General features: G+C 40.6%; 1 long non-coding RNA gene across 1 annotated transcript; it reads right to left on the bottom strand.

Annotated features, from left to right (window-relative positions):
* Positions 1-731: 731 nt before the first annotated feature.
* Positions 732-3694, bottom strand: LOC146718158 (uncharacterized). The gene is made up of 2 exons (XR_014920247.1): positions 3333-3694; positions 732-3057 (listed from the first exon to the last, which is right to left on the bottom strand). It is a non-coding gene; the product is annotated as an uncharacterized LOC146718158 (long non-coding RNA).
* Between the last annotated feature and the right edge of the window lie 20668 nt (positions 3695-24362).

Genomic DNA, 24362 nt, shown 5'->3' with positions numbered 1-24362 from the left:
CGCTGGAATGAACGTCCTGTTCTGTCAGAAAGAAAATCAAGGCTGGATGACAAATCGCTCCTAAATCTCAAAAGTAGCTGTCGCTGGAGTTTTTAGATTGGCCGGTGATAAAGAGGAAAAAGCTCCGACATGTGTTAGTCTCACGTGAGGCCACGGCTGAGAGCGTTATGGTGTCATATGGTCAGAACTAGAGCAAAGCAGCATGTGATTGAGCCAGAACTATATGAGAGTGCAATGTTTTGTGTTTTTAAATCGTATCTATCTCTAATTTGTGACATGTGGTTTAAAGGTTAAGGCAATTAAGGCTTCACAGTGAAAGTCGTCAAACCAACAGGTGATGGTTCCTGTGTTAGTCTATGGGAAAATAAAATCAATACAATACCATGCACCCAAATCTGTTTCCATACTTACTTTGATGATTGTAAACTCAAAGACTGACATCCTAATGTGACATAAAGGGGCCTGTTGAAGTTCCTCTGTTTGTCTCTGGATTGTTGAGTGTCAGGTTTGTCAGATAAAGCAACATATGATATAAAACTGTTATTTCCATTTAGTTACTTCCCTTTCCCACAGCCATCTACCCTCTCGGCATTCCCGGTACTTTTTATCACAGCTTTCACTTCCCTTTTAATTACTTTTACTATCAGGTCACAAGACTCTAAGATTATAAGCCTGTTCAAGAAGTCACACACCTCATCTGATACACTGAGTTATTAAAATGGCACACGTACTAAGGCAAGGCAAGTTTATTTGTATAGCACAATTCAACAACAAGGTGATTCAAAGTGCTTTACAGAGACATTAGAAACAAAAATAAATAAAAAGCATGATTTAAAATTGATTAAAACAAGCAAACAAACCAACTAACTAATTAACAAACAAACAAACAAACAAACAAACAACAGTATATAAAATCAAAACAGATAAAATCAGTAGTTAAATGTAAGTTTTGAAATTTAAGCTTAAAGTGTGGATTTGGCGCTTTATTCAAATGCAGCTGAGAACAGGTGAGTCTTCAACCTGGATTTAAATAAACTGAGTGTTTCAGCTGATCTGAGGCTTTCTGGGAGTTTGTTCCAGATATAAGGAGCATAAAAGCTGAATGCAGCTTCTCCGTGTCTGGTTCTGACTCTGGGAACTGATAAAAGACCGGATCCAGATGACCTGAGGGATCTGGATGGTTTATACTGGGTCAGGAGGTCATTGATGTATTTTGGTCCTAAACCATTCAGAGCTTTATAGGCCAGCATCAGAACTTTAAAGTCTATCCTCTGACGGACAGGCAGCCAGTGTAAGGACCTCAGAGCTGGACTGATGTGGTCCACTTTTTTGGTCTTAGTGAGGACTCGAGCAGCAGAGTTCTGAATGAGCTGTAGTTGTCTGACTGATTTTTTAGGTAGACCTGTAAAGATGCTGTTACAGTAATCAAGCCTACTAAAGATGAATGCATGGACTAGTTTTTCCAGGTCCTGTTGAGACATCAGATCTTTTATCCTTGATATATTCTTGAGGTGATAGTAAGCTGACTTTGTTATTGTCTTAATGTGTTTTTCTAAGTTTAGGTCTGCATCCATCACTACACCCAAATTTCTCGCCTGGTTTGTGGTTTTTAGATGTATAGATTGAAGTTCTCTGGTGACCTGTAATCGTTTTTCTTTGGCGCCAAAGACTATTACCTCAGTTTTGTTTTTGTTTAGCTGGAGAAAATTGTGGCACAACCAGTCATTGATTTCCTCAATGCATTTACCAAGAGCCTGTACAGGGCCTCGGTCTCCTGGTGACATTGTGATATATAGTTGTGTGTCATCTGCATAGCTGTGATAGTTTATTTTGTTGTTCTTTATAATCAGTGCCAGTGGGAGCATGTAGATGTTAAACAGAAGGGGTCCCAAGATGGAACCTTGGGGAACTCCACATGTGATACTTGTCTGCTCAGATGTGAAGTTACCTTTTGATACAAAGTATTTCCTGTTTTCTACGTATGTTTTGAACCAGTTTAGTACAGTTCCTGAAAGACCTGTCCAGTTCTCCAGTCGTTTGAGTAATATGTTGTGGTCAACTGTATCAAATGCTGCACTGAGATCCAGTAAAACTAGGACTGACATTTTTCCACTGTCTGTATTCAGACATATGTCATTAAACACTTTGGTCAGAGCGGTTTCAGTGCTGTGGTTCTGTCTAAAACCTGACTGGAAGGCATCGTAGCAGTTATTCTGTTTTAAGAAGTAACTGAGCTGTTGAGAAACTGCTTTTTCAATGATCTTACTTAAAAATGGGAGATTTGAGATCGGCCTGTAGTTGTTCATTTGTGTCTTGTCAAGATTGTCCTTTTTCAGTATAGGTTTTATTACAGCAGTTTTTAGTGATTCTGGAAACACACCTGATAATAAAGAAAAGTTGACGATCTGTAACAGGTCTGACTCTAAAGTCTTTGAGACCTTTTTGAAAAAACTTGAAACGTGTTTGAAAAAACACATACTAATACAAAGCACAGAGGAGGCAGTGAGGTGTGACCCACTGATATCATTGATGTTTTTACATTTACAGCCATGCTGATTTTCAGAGTTTGGAATTATATCTGGCTACCTCAAACTGAAGTCTTGCCATCTTACAGAAAAGTTGTCATGACATGAAGCACAGATTTCCAAAATGACACCCAGCACACAGATTTTAAGAAACAGAAAAAATTATAGATTTTTTGTTTTCCCGGAGAGTTACACAGGATTTTAGAATTGGAGTCAAAGGCAGTCATATCCGATATATTCATAATTGATGCCGCTTTCAGCATTAGAACCAAACTGGAGGGTGACTGGACGTCAGCGTGCACCATCTGATGACAGGATTTACATCACCTGGACAGCAGCATATATCAGGGAAAATAAAACACTTTGTCAGACTGCAGCCGTAGGAATGTGGGTTGGATGTCCTAACTCAGCTCATAAATATCAAAACCCCATCCATTCTAAATCCAAGGAATTTCACTGGAGGAAGGAGGCATCCAGCTTTGCCAGTCTTGAAAAAGGATTGGCAGGGTTAGAGGGCAGGACTGGACAGCTGCTGCAGACAGAGGTGAGAAAAGGGGGTAAAAAAGAGAGTTTAGATCTTTAGATCAGTTTTCTATATTACAGAATGCAAATCTGACAACAAATGAGAAACAAATAACAAATTTTAACACTTTAAACACATAAAAAACATGCGATAACAGAGTGCCTGACATTAGTATTTTACTTGATGGACATTGAATCAGAAGACCTCAGGATTCAAAACTCCTGTGAGGCTGTTAGAGATAAAATATCTTTTCTGGTTCAGTCAGAGTAAAAACTAAGGAGTACTTAAGTTTGTGGTGATAGAGACATCCAGATATTCCTCTCACCGATGAGTCCGATTGTGGCTCACAGAGAACTTTAGAGGTTGAGTAAGTCTGACCAAAAGAGAAAAGATAACATGATCTTCATGACATACTGCCGCAGACACGTGATGTAAGAGTCCTGCGGAGGAGGTGGTGGTGGCGGAGGAGTAGGAGGAGGGGGTTTTGACTCACATGGGGTCAGAATCCCCTCCTCCACACCTCCCATTCAACTACATGGGATGTGCTCTGATTGGTTGGTTCAGGAGGACACAGTGTTCTTGTTTCATGCCCACAGTCATGAAAGTCTCTCATCTCTTCAGAGTGCACTTCAATAACCTACATGCATTTCCAGGAGACTCAGCAAAACCATAACCACTGCTTACCCTAACCTTACCCTGACATTACTGTACCCCTAACCTAACATTATCCTAATCTTACGCTTGTGTTAAACTCAGCATTCACCTCAGAACTCGGAGACTTTCTTTTTGTCCACTAAAAGGAGGTGAGCCCGCCACAATGAACCGCTTTAGTCACTAAAACAGCAGTAATACAAGTACACACAGATGTACCCACACACACAGAGAAACACACACACATGCAAATACACACACACACACACACACACACTAGCTAATCTGGTCTTTCCTGGCAGCCTAAACACATCGGTCACATTAAGAGAATTGAGTAATTAAGGAGAGAAAAGCAGCATGTTCCCACTGATTTAATCAGTTTACGACCAGTGTGTGTGAGTGTATGTGTGTGTGTGTGAGTGTATGTGTGTGTGAGTGTATGTGTGTGTGTGCGAGCTTCAGGCTATAATACCCGGAATACCACACTGTTATATTTATTTATTTATTTATTTCCTGGGAATGCATTTTGGAAAAGTAGGGTCTGCTTTAAAGTACTGGCCAAAATACAGGACAGCGCCCCGGCTTCCCTGTTCCAGCGTCTGCTTTTGAGACTTTTTTTAAGATGCTAAACTTGGTAAGGTTACAGGATCTTTGCTGTAACAGTGAAGAGCTGCCATCAGGGCAAACCAAAACAGGAAGTGCATAAACCTCCACAAATCTGTTTATAAGACAGAGGAAATGCTGGAGAATTCTGCTGCGTGTAGGTTTCCTTATGGTGCCAAATGATACAAATAAATGCACATATCTCTGACTGGAGCTGCTCACAGATAATTCCACTGCCTTTAATCAGTTTGACCAAAGGTGAACAAATCCAGGCTAAAATTGGGTGTTGGAGGGAACGTCAGTGCCTGTAGGTGACATTAGAAGACTTTTACCCCTGCTTACAGGGTGCTGCTCTGCTGACAGCTTTCACGCATTTCCGTTGTCTTACTGGTTCCAAAACAAGCGCATATTCTAGTGTTAACAAGTTTCTATCAGATTTATGCCCAATCCCAATTTTCTGTGTGGCACAGCCCCTGCATTTTTCCAGGCTTCCGAATGAAGCATGGTCATTTTTAGCATTAGGTCACACCTAAAGTTCAATCTCCAAAAGAAACAGAGCGCTATCCTGCCCAGCAGCATGAGGGATATCATCATCATCATCATCATCATCGTTTATTTGTATAGCACTTTAAGAACACACCAGGCAGACCAAAGTGCTGAACAACACAGATCAAAACAACAACCAAATTAAAAATACCATAAAATCATTACAAACAATAAAATAAATAAGAAGGTGTCAGTTTCCTACAGAGTTAAAAGCCAGGGAATAAAAATAGGTTTTCAATCTGGACTTAAAGACCTGCACTGATGACGCTTGTCTAATTTGGAGGGGAAGGTTATTCCAGAGCATCGGAGCCGCAATTGAAAAGGCACGGTCTCCTCTGCATTTCAGCCGCGACTTAGGGACCGACAGCAGCAGCTGCTCAGCTGAACGGAGCGAGCGAGGAGGAACATGTGACTTCAGCAAGTCAGTTAAGTACACAGGAGCCAGACCATTTAAAGATTTAAAAACCAATAAAAGGACCTTAAAACGAACCCTAAAATCAATGGGAAGCCAATGCAAGGAAGCCAGAACCGGAGTGATGTGATCGAATTTCCTACTACCGGTTAAAAATCGCGCTGCCGCGTTTTGCACTAACTGCAGGCGTGACAAGGTGCCCGACCCGACCCCTATTAAAAGGGAATTACAATAGTCCAGACGTGTCCAAGGTGGGAACTGGGATTGGGGTTTTGTCTTCACTTTCACATGCAGGCTGTAGCATCTCAACCTGCTATTTGCTGCTGTAGCATATCAAGTGTGATTTGTAATAATCCACGCTGCATAACAGGATGAAAAAAAGCAGCACGTTGACATGTGCAGCTCCAAGCCACGTTTCCAGTTAACATAACGACGTACTCTTTTTTTTTTTTTTTTTTTTAAATGACATCAGAAACAGCAGTATGCGACATTACGTGATGGCAGAGCTTCAGTTCATCCTTTGTCTTTTTTTTTTTTTTTTTTTTTTTTTTTTTTTTTTTAAATAAATAGGACAGGGGGAATGAATGAGAGAAAGAGGGGGAGAGAAAGAAAGAAAACCAAAGGGGAGAAGAGACGGTGAAAAGGGGGGGGAAGAGAGAGAAAAAAAAAAAGAACTCCTGGGTCACCTGTATGGAGAAAAAAAAAAAACAAACAACAAAAAAAACAAACAGAGGAGACAGCAAACAACAAAGAGCAACATAATAATAGAGAAAACAAAGCACCATCACAATAAACTAGCTAGTCATAGATATCAATATTTACTAAATAATAAACGATATTGTGCAGCACGCAAGATAGACAGCGCACAGTGTGCTTTGAGGCAGCAGCCAAGAAAGCTTTAGTCCGCGTCTGTGAATACCCATGTGTGCATACCTGTGTGGATCAGCATGCTTGCATTCCAAAGGTTTCTCCATGTAATGATCTGCTAGGGAGTGTGGGGGGGCCACAGCCCCGTCCTCCAGGGTGTGAAGCAGGTATGGAGGAGATCAAAACTCCAGACATCCAGAGGCCCCCAGAACACAAGAGACCATGGAAGACCAACAGAGGGGCAGCCGCGCCACTGTTCCAGTAAGAGCCGAGGAGAGTCCCAGATGAGGGCTCGCCCAGCAGCCGCGGAGCAGAAGTCAGGCCCCCAGCTGTGCCTGAGTGACCGAGCCCCAGGCCGAGAGGCCGGGGGCACCCCACCTCCAAAGGGGGCCCGAGCGAGCCCCAGGCCCCAGGCCCCGACAAGCGGCCGCCAAGGAGTGAGCCGGTGTGTACCCGGACGCCCACCCCCAGACACAAAGAACCACCAACACACCGACACCTGAGGGGGTCCGCCACCGGCAGGGGAAGTGGTGGTGGGTGGAGATAGGCCTCCAAACCTTGGAGGGCCTGAGGTGTCCCCAGAGAGGTGGCGTCTGATACCCAACCTGACATATAGACACAGACATACAGGCACACACAGACACAAACATCCATTCCCACCCTCATGCTCTCATATGCACTCACTCCACACTCAACCAACGTGGAGACAGACATAAAGAGACGCTGTACACACGATCACACTCCCCAAGCATACTCTACAAACCGGGTCTAGGTACCCTTGCCCCTGGAGGGGGGAACTGCACCCAGACCCAGGTGGTGTTACCCTTTTCCCTGCGGTGGGGAGAGGCAGACCACCCCGACTCCGCAGCAGCAGGGAGGCCCCACACCCCAGACCGCAGTCGGACGGCCAACTCCTCCTACTAGCCCTCCCGCTCCAGCAGGCCGCAGAGAATGGGGGTGAGAGAAGACTCCAAACCTCCCTCCACCCGCTCATTGTAGTGTTGATGCATATGTGTTCTAAGGTGCAATTAAAACCCAGGAGGGCATGGAGCTACCTGCCAAGGAGCAGCAGGTAAGCGCATAGTCCCTCCTGCTAGCCCTCAATGACTAAGTGTATTTAAAATTGAGAGGTGGGCAACGACGTCAGGGGTGAGGTATACACCCTGATGGTAATTTGGACTCCGTGATTGTGCCCACCCCCAAGATCCTATATGTATGTGTAATGAGAGTGTGAATAATGTGAATGTCTAAGTTGTGGGATAAAATTGAGGCAGAGGCAGCCAGAAGGGGACAGGGGGGGGTAGCCTCCTCTGCACCCTGGTGACATACCCCCACTCCAAGGCCCTGCATGTGTGGGTGGTTGTGGAGGAGCGGGAAGAGGGAGGCAGCTGGAGATGGGGAGGGAAGGAAGGGAGGGGCAGGTAACCACTCCCAGGATAACGACGTACTCTAACACGGTGGCCTGAGCTCTGTTTTCCACAGTGGGTTCATCCGATCTTAATGGAAAGTTTAGGTCAACGTGTCTTTTAGAAAAGTCGCGTTCAATCCTGCTAAAGCTGTCTGCTATTTTTAAACTCCACCTCCATTTCTCTGCAGCAAGCTATTACTGCAAATCTGCTTATCAGCTCACCCACTCCATCAGGAACATTACGTTTGGAACAGAAACCACGAGAAGTAGTATTTACACCTCGGTCCAAGACAACAACAACAACAACATGCCAGAACGGCCGGCTCTTTATATAGCCGTGATGTCCCGGCCTTTAATCTCTCAGTGTTTGAGAACACTTGGTCTCACAGTACAGATTATCCAAACCTGATTCCTGAAAGTTGATAAACAAACCAATCAGCACCACTACTTTGATGATGGAATTTAAAGGCAACGTTCCTCTGGTTGAGGCAGTAAAACACTGGTGATGTGATGTGACCACAGCAAGATAAAAACCTCAGGTGAAGCTGGATCCATGGCGTAATGGCCTTTGCAGCAGTATCAAAGGTATTTAAAACATGGACGCATTGAGCATGATGGAATAAAGTGTTCCCACTAGATTATAAATAACAGATGTTTTAACACTCATTTATGAGCACATGTTTTAAATGACTGACCACCTGCTGCACTTGCTCCATGTTTCTGCTCTGAGGACGTTATGTACTAAATACTGAATAAATGCAGCGTTTCCTCTGATGTCAGTGAATGAAATGATTTTATTAGAATCTGAAACTGACATGCTGGCAGAGAAACCACATTCAAGTTATCAAACAGTTCTCCGGACATCTGTGATCTAACAAATAAAGAGAACATGTCATTTATAAATGGATTGCTATAAAAATGCAATCTATTATTATTATTATTATTATTATTATTATTATTATTATTATTGTTGTTGTTGTTGTTGTTGTTGTTGTTGTTATTTATTCAGTATATTTGGGATGTTAAGCTTGACAGAAACTGGCAGTTTGTTTTTTGTTTGTTTGTTTTTGTTGTTTTATTGTAAACACTCCAAATAGAAAAAGCTGGAGGATGTTATGATGAAAAAAGGACATAAAAATTTGATTGATTACATTTGCAATGAATCAAATTTGCAGAAATTATAACTGAACATCTAAAATTCTAATCTATAATTCCTTTAAACAAGAATGACTCTTTTAGAGAAATTAAAAATAATATTTTTAATAACATAAATGCTTTTTAATACAGTCATGGATGTTGTCTGCTTATATACGGATGACACAGTTTGTTATCTCTCTAATCATGACTGTTGAGTTTTCAATTTTTTATTAACCTAATAAAAATCTTTAAAAGTTGTTTTTTTTTCCAGACAAAGAAGTAACACTTCTGAGAACACAACCACTGCTCTTATTTGATTTTTTTTTTTCACATTGAGTTCAGTAGCTTGTTGCTTTAACAGATGTGTTTTTTATACTTTTATATATACCAAAAAAATATTTTTGTCTTGACTATTCATGCAACTTTTGTGCAACAAACTTGTCATTGCCTTTGATTTTGAGAAGAGAAAATGTGTTATCATCTGGCTATGGTAAGTTAAAGTGAGTGGATGTGACAGTAGAGGAATTACTGATGAAGCTGTTTATGGCTTTTCGTTCCTCTGTCTGATCTCATATATAAACTTGAAACAAACAATCTGTAGTACCTCAGATGCAGACGGCCACCTCCAATTCAAGGCTGTATCATGCAAATTCAACACACACACCACGAAAATCACTCTAAATTCATAATCCAGTAAAACTATGAGCAAGACTCATGGTCAGATAATGAGTAAGAAGTTGGTCATATGCTTAATGATGTGACAGAAACTGATCTCTGAGGGACACAGCAGGTGTACGATCCTTCAAGTTGAAGAATTTTATTCCTCAGTGTATAGCCTAAAGCTCGCGCACACACATTCCATTCCAAGATGGCTACATTTTTATTTTCTTTTACCTCATAAGTGTGAACTTTGTCTATGATAGGTTTGTAACGTAAACCTATTCGCTGGAACGTTAAGGACAATTTGCTACACAGTAAAAAGCAAGACACAAGTCACCAAAGTTCTTTGGGTCACTCATGCATGAAGGAGGCCTACCTGGAGCCAAGTGTCGTTCCACCCACTTGACCTCCGTCAGAGACTCTCAGCCAGGTTCCCCATAGCACTCCTTATATTGTGGCTACATGAATATGCATAGGGTCATTAATATATAACATCTTACATAGGTATACAAGTGAACAAAGAATACTGTGTGTGTGTGTGTGGGGGGGGGGGGGTCCAGAGTGTGACCCCATAAAGACTTCCCTAAACCTGCTGGTCTGGAAGCTCAGCAGTTCATCTAAACAAAAGGCACTTAGACTAAAACTGACATAGCTACGTTTATCCTACCATAAAACAATAAGACAAGGTACGACCTCTCCCATACTCCCAGGACGTAGGTGTGAATGCCAGAACACTCTGGAATGCACACCAAGCCTTTGCAGACTGCTAAAGATCACACATCCTATCACTACACAATCGATTATACACCTCTAAGCATATACGGTTAAATATTTCCTAATACAAATGACAATAATAAAATCTAAACCCATCAGTCTATAGGTTCACTTCCGAGATCAGACAGTCTCACTGCATAAGGAGATGCTGAACATTTCTGATTGTAATCTGGAAATCTGTTGAAGACTGCTTGTGCAATAGCTTCTCTCCATCTCACGTTCCTGCCTGCTCCGGAGGTCCATTTGGACACAGTATTGGCAGCTTCATCACCTTTTTCAAACATGTTTCTTTGATTATGTTTTTCTTATGTATTTGTGTTCATTGCTTATGAAAATGTGTTCATAATGAGTTGCTTATAATAATGATTATGTCATGGAAAAAACTTTTTGTGTGTGCGTGTGAATGTACAAGCTAAAGTGAGCAGATTAACCTATACAACAAACTTACCTTTCCATGCAAGAATGACAAAAGCAACTGCAGAAGAAGAAGAAGAGTAAATAACAGCGCGGTCCAGGAACAGATTTTGGTTTGTGACAGGTATTAGTGTCTCGGTCATGGACACCAGTGGATTTGGGATCAGGAGCTTTGAGGCTCAGCTGCTGCCAGCAGGCTCGTGACTATACAGATTAACTGTTGAGCAATAAGGAAGCCAGATTTTTGCAGCCCCTGTCACTTCAAAATGATTTGTCCCTCAGATCTGTCTGACAGGTTTGCTCGTTACGATTTCAGATGTATTAGCTAGGTGACAGCAGGTCAGAAAAGTCACAGTGTTATTCCTCAAACAACACAACGACATAAAAAAGCCCTCACTTAACCCTCGTTAATTCATTAACCCCTGATGAGTTGATCAAGGAGCCATAAAGCAGCGGGAGCAGCCGACGGAGGCGGAGGAAGAGCTGGAGGGGGGGGGGGGGGGGGGGGGGTTGCCTCAGAGATTAATGAAAGACTTCAGGTTACACTCTAAAGAGGACTACCTTCTGAAGTTTTGAACATTTGTAAAGTAAAAATGATCGTGCAACATTAAACATGGCTGTATAAACAAAAGAAAGTGCATTCTAACAACCTGCTTGATCTGTTAATCATTAAGTGTCTGTGTGAGATAATGCTGGCAAGTGATATTATTGCTGGCAACAGCAAATAAAAATGTAGCCAACCGAGGCGTGATGTGTTACTGTAGAGGTGCTGGCCGAGTCCTCATCACATGAACTTTAACCAAACAAACCAATCAGAAAATAGCAAACAAGTTCAGTCAGTGTCAGTGACCTCTCACAGATCCAATTACAGTTACCAGAATGTAATCCACCATTATCTTTCTCTAGATCCTGTAGTCACTATTACAGGAGTCTGCATGAAGTAAAAAACTTTGGAACTATGTGATACTTAGTTTTTCTGTTATATAATTTTTCCACGAAAGATGAAACATAATTTTACTGTATTGTGATTTAAGCTCCCACAGAGACAGTTACTAGCGCTGAGGGACAGAGAGGAATGCCAAGAGAGCCCATCAGGCAGCAAAAGGCACATGATGAGACTGAAAAGCAAATATCGTGGTCAACCAAGGGCCTCCGGGGAGGTGCGCATAAGCCTCATTTCCACTAAAATCTTAAGCCTAAATAACATAAATAACATAACACAAAATGAATTCTTCTTCCAGGTATTGGAAGAACAGGTATGGGAAGAAATATTCAATGATAGGTAGACATCAACCTTTAATAAAGGGAAATCATTATTAAAAAAACAAATTCCTTTTCTGTATTACTAAAAAAGGCATCAAAATGGCATCAGTTTACTCAAGGAAAGAAAAAAAACATTGCTGCTGCGATGTGTATGATAGGACCCGCAATTATCAAAAATAAAAGTAAAAGATGAAATGATGAAGAAAAATACAAAAACCTTCCAATGAAAGTTGTAAATGGTAAATTGTGCATTTGGAGATGCATTTAAAAGAAATGCAGACTTTTCCTGTCTTCCCGTCCCTGTTTGTCTTCACTAAATCAGGCTTGACTTGGTTTACACTTGTTAAAATGTGTCCACACAGTCACAACACACATACTTCCATAATAAGCAACAATTTATGTGTGGGGAAAGGCCTATGAATTGTTTTTGTGTGAACACATCATTTATTTCTGAGAGGCAGTAGACCTGAGGTTGCAATCAGAGACATTTCAGCATGTAGTCCAATATAAACAAACATGGGTCAGAAGAAGGTCACACTCTTGATGGGAGCTAAGGTTGCGACTGCTGACCAGCTGACATCTATCATGTCAGTCATGTCCACACTCAGATTAACATGAGCTCACATGAAAAAAATGAAAGTTCACACGGCAGTATGTTGTTTACTGGTGAAGCACTAATTGTTAAATGAGGCGTATGCAGAATTGTATTGTTACTGTTCCTGTTTACTGTGAACATGGAGTGTTTTGACAGCATCTGAATCAGTATGTGTCCATGATGTAAGTACTCATGTCACGCGATCCTCTAATGAGAGTTCTGCCACAGACATATCCTGCTGAAGCCCCTCCAGCTCCACAAAGAGAGCATTCTTCTTCTAGCGCAGTGGGATAGGGATTTTGCATTGTAGCTGAGGGCCGACTGTCCCGATCATCTCCGTTCACATGTTCAGCTGAGTTATTTCTGAATCCCGATGAAGAAAACAGGTCAGAGTGTTCGCAGCCAAGCAGGAGTCCAGCAGCGATCATCTAACCCGAGTCTTCCTCATCCTCTTCTTCATGGGAAAAGGACTGAGCTGCCTTTCCATTTCAGGCTTCAGTGTTTTATTCACAGGTCTTGAAATATTAGCAAAAGATAATATTACAGGCTCCCAAGTATCTTAACTGTTCAAGATTAATTGCAGCGATCCAATTTGACTGATGCATCCTAAGTTTTAGTCTCAACAAACACTGGAATTAAATCTGTTTCTGATTCCACAAACGGTCTGCGAAAGTGAGTGTGAGTCAAATTATATTTGTGAACTTTCGGTAATGAGGGAGCTTGGAGCCGGTGTGTCTGCGACTCAGTCAGGTGACTGGGCAATGAGTTCCACCTCCTTTTTATCTGGCCGATCAATGTACTAATATTCAGCAATTGCTGTTAATAAATCAATATCACTTATTGTTGTGTATGTATTTGTATGTAAACTTAACCGTGATACAATATAAAAAGAAAAGGTAGGAGGACCCATGATTAAGCCATGAGGAACCCCACATTTATCATATATCAAGGTCAAGGTCAAGGTCCATCTTGTCACTTTTGTCTTCTTAATAAATTAATCAACAGAAACAGTAACAGGAATATACAACCGAAACCAACACACACGTACATTTTAGGATGTTGAAGATTCTTATCAATATAGGGTATTTATGAGATTATCATATTGCACAGCAACCACCTATCAGCACTGCAAAAAGCGTCCATCCGCAGTGTCAATGCACCTATAAAAGCATTACATTACTTTGATTTCATAACAAAACTCTTTTATAGCCAGCAAATTTCATTATGCATGATATAGGAAGATAACATTCTGTTGCTATCAGTTATAGTACAGTACTGTGGAAAAATCGATAGACACGCCTCATTCCTTTAAATTCCTTTAAAGTCTCTTGTGTACTTTAATTGTACTTTACTGTACAATTTAAGAACATTACTTCCACCAATTTTGTCGGCACTTTCAGTACCACTGTTTGAAATGTTGTACCGTTTCAGACACTCACTTTTCTACCACTCATCTGACGTCCTCTGTATCTTCCAATTTCAAATTTGGATTCATAACTCCATAAACCCTGTGACCACTGATTCTTCTAGCACAGCGTAATTTGGTATACAACTGCCTTTTCTCCCTGTTTTGCACTTCACAAGAATAGCTTCTTGTCAGCCACCCTTCTACTGAGACCACTTCTCATAAGGATTCGAACAATAGATGGATCAGCTAAAGATCCAGATGTATCTCCTGCATCAGGTTGTATTTCTTAGGGACATGCCATTTAAATACAGTTCATCTGCTGTAGACAGTTTTTTTTGGTCTGATTCTACAGTTTGATGTCCAGTGCATGCCAAGTTTTTGGCTAAAAGCTCACCTTGTTGGTGCAAAAATACTCTTTTACATCTGTCAAACTGGAATCTTTGGCATTCCAGTGAACAAATGATGTGTTTTTGTGATAGACTGCTACTAATAAACTGATTAAAGATACAGTTTAACATGGCTGTTATCTGATATGTGTTGGTTCATCCCTTTATGAACCAGTTTAGCCTTTTATGCTTGAATGAGATCAGTGTTAAGTGGATTAACAAACAAAAAGAAATATGATCCTGGTCACGTACAAAGACCGTCTGGATCCTTGGAATCGTAATATAAAGAAATAAAAGGTCACTCACATTTGTTAATTGTAAAAGTTTTAACCTTGGCGTCCCTGTAGCTTCTTTTCCTCCCTTTGATTGGCTGGATTTTCTCGTTAAATATTTCTTTACAACCTGCAGCTATGCCTTTGGGGTGTCATTACAGTGAATAGCTGAACTGCTGGTGTGATTAGAGGTTATAAACATAATGAATTACAGTCTATGTCTTGGTGTTCATCTGAACAACAGACTGGACTGGACTCATAACTCAGACGCCCTCTACAGGAAAGGGCAGAGCAGGCTGTACCTGCTGCGGAGACTCAGGTTGTTTGGAGTGGAGGGCCCACTCCTGAAGACCTATGACTCTGTGGTGGCCTCAGCCATCTATTATGGTGTGGTCTGCTGGGGGGCAGCATCTCTGCTGGGGACAGGAAGAGACTGAACAGGCTGATCAGATGGGCCAGCTCTGTTCTAGGATGTCCTCTGGACGCAGTGGAGGTGGTGAGGGACAGGAGAATGGCGGCTAAGCTGTCATCCCTGTTGGACAACGTCTCCCACCCCATGCAGCAGACTGTGACAGCACTGAGCAGCTCCTTCAGTGGGAGACTGCGGCACCCACGGTGTGGGACGGAGAGATTTCGCAGGTCTTTCCTCCCCACTGCTGTCAGACTCCACAACAAAGACTTTAACTGATCAAACACATCCACACATGTGCAATAATCTTTCTGGCATTGTTGTATTTTTACTCAGTTGTATATAGCATTTGTATTCTATTTTTATCTTATTGTATATTTTAATCTATTTTATTCTACTGTATATGGTATTTTATTTTATTCTATTCTGTACAGTTGTGTACTGTATTTATTCTTATTGTATTCTAATTTTTGCTTCATAACTTTTGCACTGTCCAGTTCCTGCTGTGACAAAACAAAATCTTATCTTATGTCATGGTTCTGGGTTACTTCGACCCAGCGTTTTGTGTTAATTCTGATTTTGTTTTTAGGGTTGGCTTTGGTGTTTAGTGTTTTATCATCCCTACATGTGTCTTTCCTCTGTTCTCTGTTCGTGTCCCCGAGTTTTGTGTTGTAAAACAGTAAAACCTTGTGTGTAGTTACAGTGCGTGTCTGCCTATGTTCCTTGTCGCGTCGTCTGCATTACTCTTTTTTAGTTGGTATTTCACAGTGTCTCTCTGTTCTCATCTCGTGTTCCTCTCCATGTTGCATGTTCCAGGTTTATTAGTTTTTCCCAGTTTAGGTTCGTGTCTTTGTGCAGTCCTCGCCACCCTTGTTTCTGTTTATATTTCACCCTTTGTAAATAAACGCTCACCTGCATCTAGCCGTTTCCTGCATCTTGGGTCCTCATTTAACTCCACCGCACGACTGCTGTCCCAGCCATGACAGTCTAGATTTGCTTTCAATTTAGTTTTGTTCAAGTTCCCCATACGAAGCCAGCAGTCACCTGAAGGACACTGTGACCTTTGGATATATTAACTTGTCTAAATTCCAATGAGCCTGTGTGTTATATAATACATTTCTGAGCTACTAAAGCTCACCATCGGACTGTAAATGGATCAGAAACTACAGGGAGGCTGTGCTCTTTCCAAAAAGACGAATTATAATAATCCTCTTTAATTGTAAGTGTGTAACATAAAGTCATTATGATTTACACCAAATTAGAGGCTTTGGCGTAAATCATTTTTAATGGAATCATCTGATTAATAATGTGTTCTGTAGTAAAACCTATCCCAAAAAATCTGAGCTTCCATTTTGGTGAAATTCTAGTATTGTGTTAGCCTGTCACACTGTGCATTGTGCCCATAAAGTTTATGGATGAGGTTTGCTAACCGAGATTGTTAGCACTGCCATCTCTGGTATAAATTTGGTTGCACCTAGCTGAGCAAACCAGCATGATGGTGACCAAAAAGAAACAGCCGGAGATGCCACGCAGGCTAGATCCACCTTTTGCATACGGTTTATGGCTCAGACACGTGGAGAAAAATGTAGAAACAGAACATCAAAGAGATAAACAGCATAATGTTAACATCAAAAAGATAAATAGCATCAAAGAGATAAACAGCATTATGTTAAATTTGATTTGATTTGATATACCTTTATTAGTCCCACAAGGGGAAATTTCATAAGGCTGCCGACCTCTTAAATGTTAAAGGACATAATGTTCTCTCATATTTCACCCCCCCCCCCCAAAAAAAAGACATTGAGCAAACAATAAACGCAAGAATTCATGCCCATGACATCGGCAATATTAACACCGAGACAATCTGGACCACCTGATTAAGATTTATCTGATTGATATGCATGTTTATGCAGTCCAAGATTCCAACAGCAAATTCCTGCAGTAATATACATTTTAAATCTTCTTAATCGATAAAAATTTCATAAGAAAACAAGAATCCTTTTGAGGCAGTTTGAAAGAAAAGCAGAGACAAAACATAAAAGTGGGGTCAGAGGTCAAATGAGACCTGATATTTGGGCACAAACTACAATTTGATATTTAAAACTTTCATATACCAATATCATATCCTAATGTTGCCAATACAAATAGAGGCAGTAAAGTTTTAAAGATAAAAGACATTTTGTATGAAAGTTTGACCTTATTTGACCTTGTAGAAGAGGTCAGAGTGATATTTAGAATGCTCAATATTATCACGTTGAGCTTCTGATCAATCTATTGATTTTGAAGATGGTCAAATGTGACATGATATTTTAAGTCTATATACAACACTTCCACTATGTTGACAATACACACCACATTTGTCAGAATCATAGTTTCCATTTTTCCAGGCTTTTTGTCAGTTTTGGACAATAAATTGTGAAGTTGACCTCGATGGATCTAAGCCAGATTTTAATGGACTGTTAACACGACCTCATTTTACACCCCTACACACTTTTATCAGAATCCATTCAGAACTTTTCAGTTTATCGTGTTTGCAGACCAGTGTTTGTCAAGTTACTTGAAAAAAGTAACTTGACTTGAAAAAAGTAAATATTTAAAAAGTAACTAATTACTGATTACTTCTCCCAAGACGTAATATCGTTACTTTACTGATTACATATTTTCAAAAGTAATTAGTTCCTTAGTTACTTTTTAAAAACATGATACACACCCTGAATAGGTAATAAAGCAACAGACCTTTCAGCCCAATTCTGCTTTTTCTACATAATCCATCATATAAAATGTAATCAAATGAAAACGTCTCTTTTTAAAAATTGTTTTATTTTTTAAGCAAAAATTAAATTATATGCAACAGTCTTTGACTTGAAGAAATTTGTTTAACATTTAAACCTATTGTCACAGTTCTGGTCATTTTGACCCAGCTTTTTCTGTTTCTCATGTCTTGGTGTTTTTTCTGTGTTAGGATTTATGTTCTGATTCTTTAGTGGTGCTGTTTTGATTATTATTATTGTAGGTTTAGTTCAATATCAAGTGTGCGTCTTTGTTTTTGTTTCTTGTTTGCTGTTTTACTTTGAAGGTTCGTGTCTGATGTCAGTGTGTTCAGTTTTACTTCCCCCCTATCGCGTTAGCCCTAATTTCACCCAGCTGTGTCTCCTTCCTGTTTCCCATTCCCTGATTACTCCCCTGTGTATATAAGCCCTGTGTTTTCCTTTGTTCTCTGTTGTGTTGTGTCCTCTACATGCTGTATGTTGGTCTCCTGGTCCTGTTTAGTTTCGCTATTCCAATTCAGTCTGTGATACCTATGTTCATATTTTTGGTTTTGTTTTGGTGAGTAATTTTGGTAATTTATCTGGAGTTTTTTCCAGCAATAAAATCTGCTATTTGAGTTTAAGTCCCATCTCCAAGAGTCCTGAATTTTGGGTCCACCACTCCTGCCTGCCTGCCTGCCACACAGCCTATCAGCATATAAAATAAAATAATTGTTTGTGCTTACACTAACTCTTTCAAATAGATGCAAGTAAAACACAGCAGAAAATAGATAAAATCAAAGATTAAGTGGCACAGAGTCCTGTTGCTTCTACATCTATTTTCACCTGTTTAGCAGGAGTGGAGCAGGTGGTGATTTGCCCGGTGCCACAGCGGTCATGTCAGTGGGGGGATCTGGGGGTTTCTCTGTGATTTTCACATTCCCATGGCAGTGTGCTCAGTGGGGGGGGGGGGGGGTTTCGCTGTAAAAATAAGTTTTCTTCCCATGCAGACTGTACAGCAGATGTAACCCAGTTCCTAAAATCATTTCAAACAAAAGAGAAGAAAAGGTAAAACATTTTATGTTCATTGTTTCTGTTCTTACTGTCCTAGTTTGATGTAAGTGAAACGAGATCAATATATTTATTTAAACAAAAAAAGGGGACAGAGATTTATATATTTGTTCTGGTTAAACAAGGGTTAAGTTTCTCCAAGGGTTGATGAGTTCTGATGAGAGCCTATTGTCTTACTCCACTCCTCGTGTGTCAGCCAATCGGTGAAGCTCTAGGCAGCTCTTGTCCCGCCTTAGTATCAGCTCCCAAGTTTTCAGTCTCTTTCTTCTACAGCCGAACAGAGCAGGCGGACTAAAACTTTGTTATCGGTATGCTGGCGAAATTAACCCCTAATGAGTTAAAAAATACCATCTAAACTGATATTGTTCACAAAGTATGGTTTTGCACTTGTTGTCGTAGAGGACAGAGCGAAACCGGAAGATTTACTGAGCGGTGGCTTTACGGAAACACTGAGCATCCACTCGATGGCGGTAAGCTAAATGTGGCTAATCAGGCACGTGATGTGCGGAGTGTGGGTACAGTTGTTGGGTGTCTCTGGAACGCACTGTTATGCTAGTAAGATCATTAACTAAGTCATTAACATGTGAAAAGCTGCAAATGTTTAAAGCAGCTGAAAATAAGTTTATGAGAGATAATTGTAAGCAGACTTTATGCTGCTTCCTGCTTAGTTTTGATGCCAATCAGTTATTTTACAATGCTCAGTATTGAATACCTGGAGGTAATTTTTAGTGTATTTCCACTTGTGCTAGTAGGCTTATGGTACAAGCGGGATTAAGCACGTCTATTTTAATACTCCTATTCGTAGCCTGAGTCCTTGTGCTTACATGTTATTGAAATTACTTGCACTTTGTTCAATTTCTGATAAGCATTTGCATATTATTCCATTTCTTAAAAGGGGTAATATACTTATTTATTTGTGATTAGATATATATGTACAGTGAGTTTATTTTGATGGATGTATGAATGTGTGTGTGAATGGGTGGATGACTGGATATGTAAAGCGCTTTGGGGTCCTTAGGGACTAGAAAAGCGCTATATAAATACAGGCCATTTACCATTTACCATTTAATTAATGTTTACAATGAAAGTGAATTATATGGTGACTATAATTCCTGAATGTTTGAAGCCTTGTAGATCATCTTTAATCTTACTGCAGGTTACAAACAAGTATTGAATCTTGATACTGTGAAATTTTGAATACTGTGAACTTTGACCCTTGATATTTTAACGTTGTACAACATGACTGAACTGATGATGACTGAATTGACGATAGCTGATTTGAATTGTAGTTACTGCAGTGTGACACTACTTTAGTTTAATTTGTGAGAGTTATTCTTAAAGTGGACGTGACATATATTTGGCCATTGTTTATAGGTCAGGTTTTTATACGGGACGAATGCAAAGACCAGGTCAGCGATTCCAGAACCCAGAGTGTTCCAGTGTTCACTGGATGGCAAGATCCTTGGAGACGATATACATACACACGCACACTCATTCGCACATTGATGGACTACAATCCTCTACTGTACAAGTAGTACAGTAGGACAGACAATCACACACACACTCCTCATTGGACGAACTCTATTGCAACACACCCGTTTGTCATGGGCCCCACCGGTACCATTTGGACTTAAAAGGACTAATTCTTTTACTTGTGCACGATTTTAGTTTTATTTTTTATTTTTTATTTTTTTTTTGCTACTTTGGGGGAAATTTTTACACTGGAAGTTCTGTTAAAACCTGTTGTAATACTGTGTGGTTACAAAATTATTTTAAAAGGCTTTTAAGCCACACAGCTGTGTTTGTCTGGGTTCTTTGCCATTCATGTACCAGAGCTCTAAGAGTCGTTCTTAATCTTCTGATACTAGCCCAAATTACTCATTACCTTGGTAATTATCTACTGGTACTGTATATAACTCCACATAAGTGCTACACAGACGCTAAGGTTTTTGTCACTTTTTACGGAATCAAACTCATAGTAAGGTCAGTACTTCCACACTTTAAACGCTGCACGGTCGTACTCTCCCCCACACTCTATATATTATCCATTGTTGATCTACACACGTCGGTTGCTGCCATGAACGTCGCACGCGCTTACGTCATTGTCATGAGAAACACTGGCAAACAAACTCATGGTAACGCAGTAATGCAACGTGCTTAAGGGAAAGTAACAGTAATCTAATTACTTTGTTTGCAAAAGTAATCCCTTACTTGTTACTTGAAAAAGTAATTGGATTACAGTAGCGCATTGCACATAACTGCCTATCACTGTGACAGACTGATGAAAACACACAAACACTACCACAATCACAGCCTCCTTAACGGAGGTAAAGATGTCTGAATTCTATCATCAAACTGAACTTTGGTTTGTAACAATGTCCGGGAAACTATTGCATCCTCATTAACATGCATATTTATGCAGACCTTCGTCCAACAATTCTCTTTCTTCTTTCTAAACCCAGATGTTCTGTATGTGATGCTCCTTCATGGCCCGGAAGGTTATGAAACAGATCAATTGGCTCGACTTCAGCATATTGCTTCAATGTACTGAAAAGGAGCAGACAACATTTTTGTCCTAGCTTCCTGGTACACGAGTTTGTTTTCCTGGGAAAAATGAATGTCGCTTTGTGTCTGTGATGAGCCAGAAACATGTTTTCCACTGTGAGATAGAAAATATCAGCATTCATTTAATAATCTCATGTTTCAACCACATGACAAGCAAATACAGGGCAACGAGACACAACTTGTTCTTTTTTTTTTTTTTTAAAGAAAGATGCTGTTGTCTATGCACCCAGGGTTAAAATTACCTAATCAAAATACAGGTGGTATTTACCACAACACATACACACAGGTCTTGTCCACAACTTTTCTTGCTTCAGCATCAGAAAGTAAAAATGATCCAGCGTGTACTCTGGCCATCCTTGTGGTGAAATACAGAAGCACTGCAAGTCACAAATGTAGCAGTCACAATGGTGTGGTGTCTCTTTAAGACAATGTAAGGTAAGGGTTAGTGTGCCCTCTGTGTGGTGTATTAGAGCAACGTGGTTGTGCAGAAGTGTATGTACTCGGAAGGACTTTATATCTTTCAACTCTTTGACTTTTTGCAACGTTACAGGTTGTAGAAACACTTTGCTTCATGTATGATAAGCAGCAGCCGTTCAACCAGGCCTTGTAAGGCTGACGGAGAGAGTGTGCATTAAAGGACAAGCACTGTGGAATTCCCAGTATCAGTGTGGTCGTGAGTTTTTCTGACTGTCCTGTTAAGTGTTACTACTACTCCTCTCAAACACTGAGTACATCCCATGTTACACAAAGTAATCGGAACAGTTTGACAGGGGTTTGAAAACTTGCTGGAAATTTGAGTATTTAAATCTCCAAATGTCTCTGTAGCCCCACAAAAAACCCAAGAAACAAAACAATTTAGCCAGGCTTTAAAGACCTCTTAAATGTCTGTCACATTTTCACCTGATATGAGTCTTCTGTGAGTCCTACACACAAATTTCATTTGGTTTTTACTTTCTTTTTTAAATTATTTTTTGGTTACATGCAGTCACCAAAGAGAGTCTGACTGGGAATAAACCTGGTTTAAGAAAAGCTTCTTGCACAAGGTTTATTCCCTATCCTCTCAGATAGTACAGTGATCACTTAGCAGCCGGTCCTGTTCGTGCTTCTTAGCTGCTCTAAGAACTGCCCTCAGGTCTTGGTTTTCCACCATAAAACCCACTGGTGTCCAGGGTGATCAGCTGGTGTGGGCCACCTGAGGAGATCTATGACACACTGACCTCAATCTGAAGCTCCTGTGTTCACCACAAGCTGCTAAGTAGGCCAGAGCAGCTCTCACTGCTCAGTGCTCTGTAGGTGGTCTCATGATGTCACATTGTTGTAATAGATGCATTGTGCAGTTTAGCATTTTCTTGATGAAATGTGTAAGACATTCACAGAAAAAGACTTGATTGGGATGAGCGTGCATGTTCCTCTAAAACCTGTCTATACCTTTCAGCATTGATGGTGCCTTTCCAGATGTGCAGGCTGAAAATCCCACAGTGATTAACGCATGCCCATACCATCAGAGACGCAGGATTTTGAAGTGAGTGCTGATTAAAAGCCTCATTAGTACATATCTTACAAATCGACTTCCAAATTCTGATTCATCCAATCACGGAACTAAGTTTACCACTTGTTCAGTCAATTTTAAATGAGGTTTAGAGAAGACAGAAGAACATCATGTTCCCACGTGGTTTCTTGTTTGCATGACAGAGCCTTAACCTGCATTTGTGGATGGCACAGTGAATTTTGTGTAAATGTTCCTGAGCTCGTGCAGTGATCTCCCTGACAGAATCATGGCTTGTTTTTAGGGCACTGTTTATTTTCAGCTGTTTGTGCACAGAGATTCCTCCAGATTCTCTAAATCTGTAGATGATATTATGTCCCGTAGATGATGTGATATTGAAAGTCTTTACAATTTTACATTGAGGAACATTACACAAACACATATTTTATTCGGCTGCTGTGTGCTTGGAACATTTGCAACAGGTGGTGGAAATGAGAGTCATTTCTTGTTTGCAACTAGATATGAGTCTTCTGTGAAACCTGCACACAAATTTGGTTTGCTTGGGAAAAACTAGGTGTTGGTGATGACAGTCTCACTGGGAATAAACCTCAAGAGGTTTTTAGAGAAGCTTTGTGCACAAGGTTTATTCCCTATCCTTTCAGATAGTACAGTGATCACTTAGCAGCCAATCCTGTTGGTGCTTCTTAGCTGCTCTAAGAAGTGCCCTCAGGTCTTGGTTTTCCACCATAGAACCGGTTGGTTTCCAAGGCGACCAGCTGGTGTGGGCCACCTGAGGAGATCTGCGACACACTGACCTCAATCTGAAGCTCCTTTGTTTACTGTTAGCTGCTAAGTAGGCCAGAGCAGAGGCCGGCCAACTCCCACCGCTTCATCCTAACGCTCTGCAGGTGGTCACATGACCATGTTTCCAAAGCCATAATGTTTTTAATAGCTGCAATATGTACTGTAGGTCCCTCACCTACAGTACAGCCTCTGAGCATTGCAGTAGAACTCCTCATTGAGAGTCTAACCTTTGGGGAATCACAGTGAACAACCTGACACATTTTGAAAGAAATGAAAGTTACTTGAGCAATTAAACCCATATCAGAACTCAAAGTGCTATAAAACAAAATCGCAACTGGAAAAAAGTTGGGATGCTGTGAAAAATGTAAATAAGTACCGAATGCAATGATTTGCACATCTCATGAACCCATATTTCAGCCAGAGTAGAACATGAGCAACATATCAAATGGTAAACTGAGAAAATGTACCATTTAAAAACAAAATATATTCGCTCATTTTCAGTTTGATTGCAGCAGCATATCCTGTTGGGACAGGGACACGTCTCCACTTTTAGCATCCCATCTTCTTCTAAAAACTGTCAATAAACATCTGGGAAATGAGGAGACTAGCTCCCTGTCATTTGGGCGAGGAAGTTTGTCTCATTTTTGTCTGATAGAGGATTCTGGCTGCTCAACAGTCCTGAGTCCTCTTTTGGTTTCTTGGTGTGCTAAATGTCTGAAAGTTCTGGACAGCAGGCAGGCAAGCTCAGAAGCCATGCAGTTTAGCATTGTCTTGGTGAAATACGGAAAGGCCTTCACTGAAAAATATGTCATTTGGATGGAAGCTTATGTTGCTCT

This window comes from Copadichromis virginalis, linkage group LG1, assembly GCF_057382275.1.
Source record: "Copadichromis virginalis isolate Kocher_CV1m ecotype Utaka linkage group LG1, C_Virginalis_male_GT1.1, whole genome shotgun sequence".
Lineage (NCBI taxonomy): Eukaryota > Metazoa > Chordata > Actinopteri > Cichliformes > Cichlidae > Copadichromis > Copadichromis virginalis.
The sequence above is the reverse complement of the archived record's forward strand: the minus strand, read 5'-3'. Positions and strand labels throughout refer to the sequence as shown.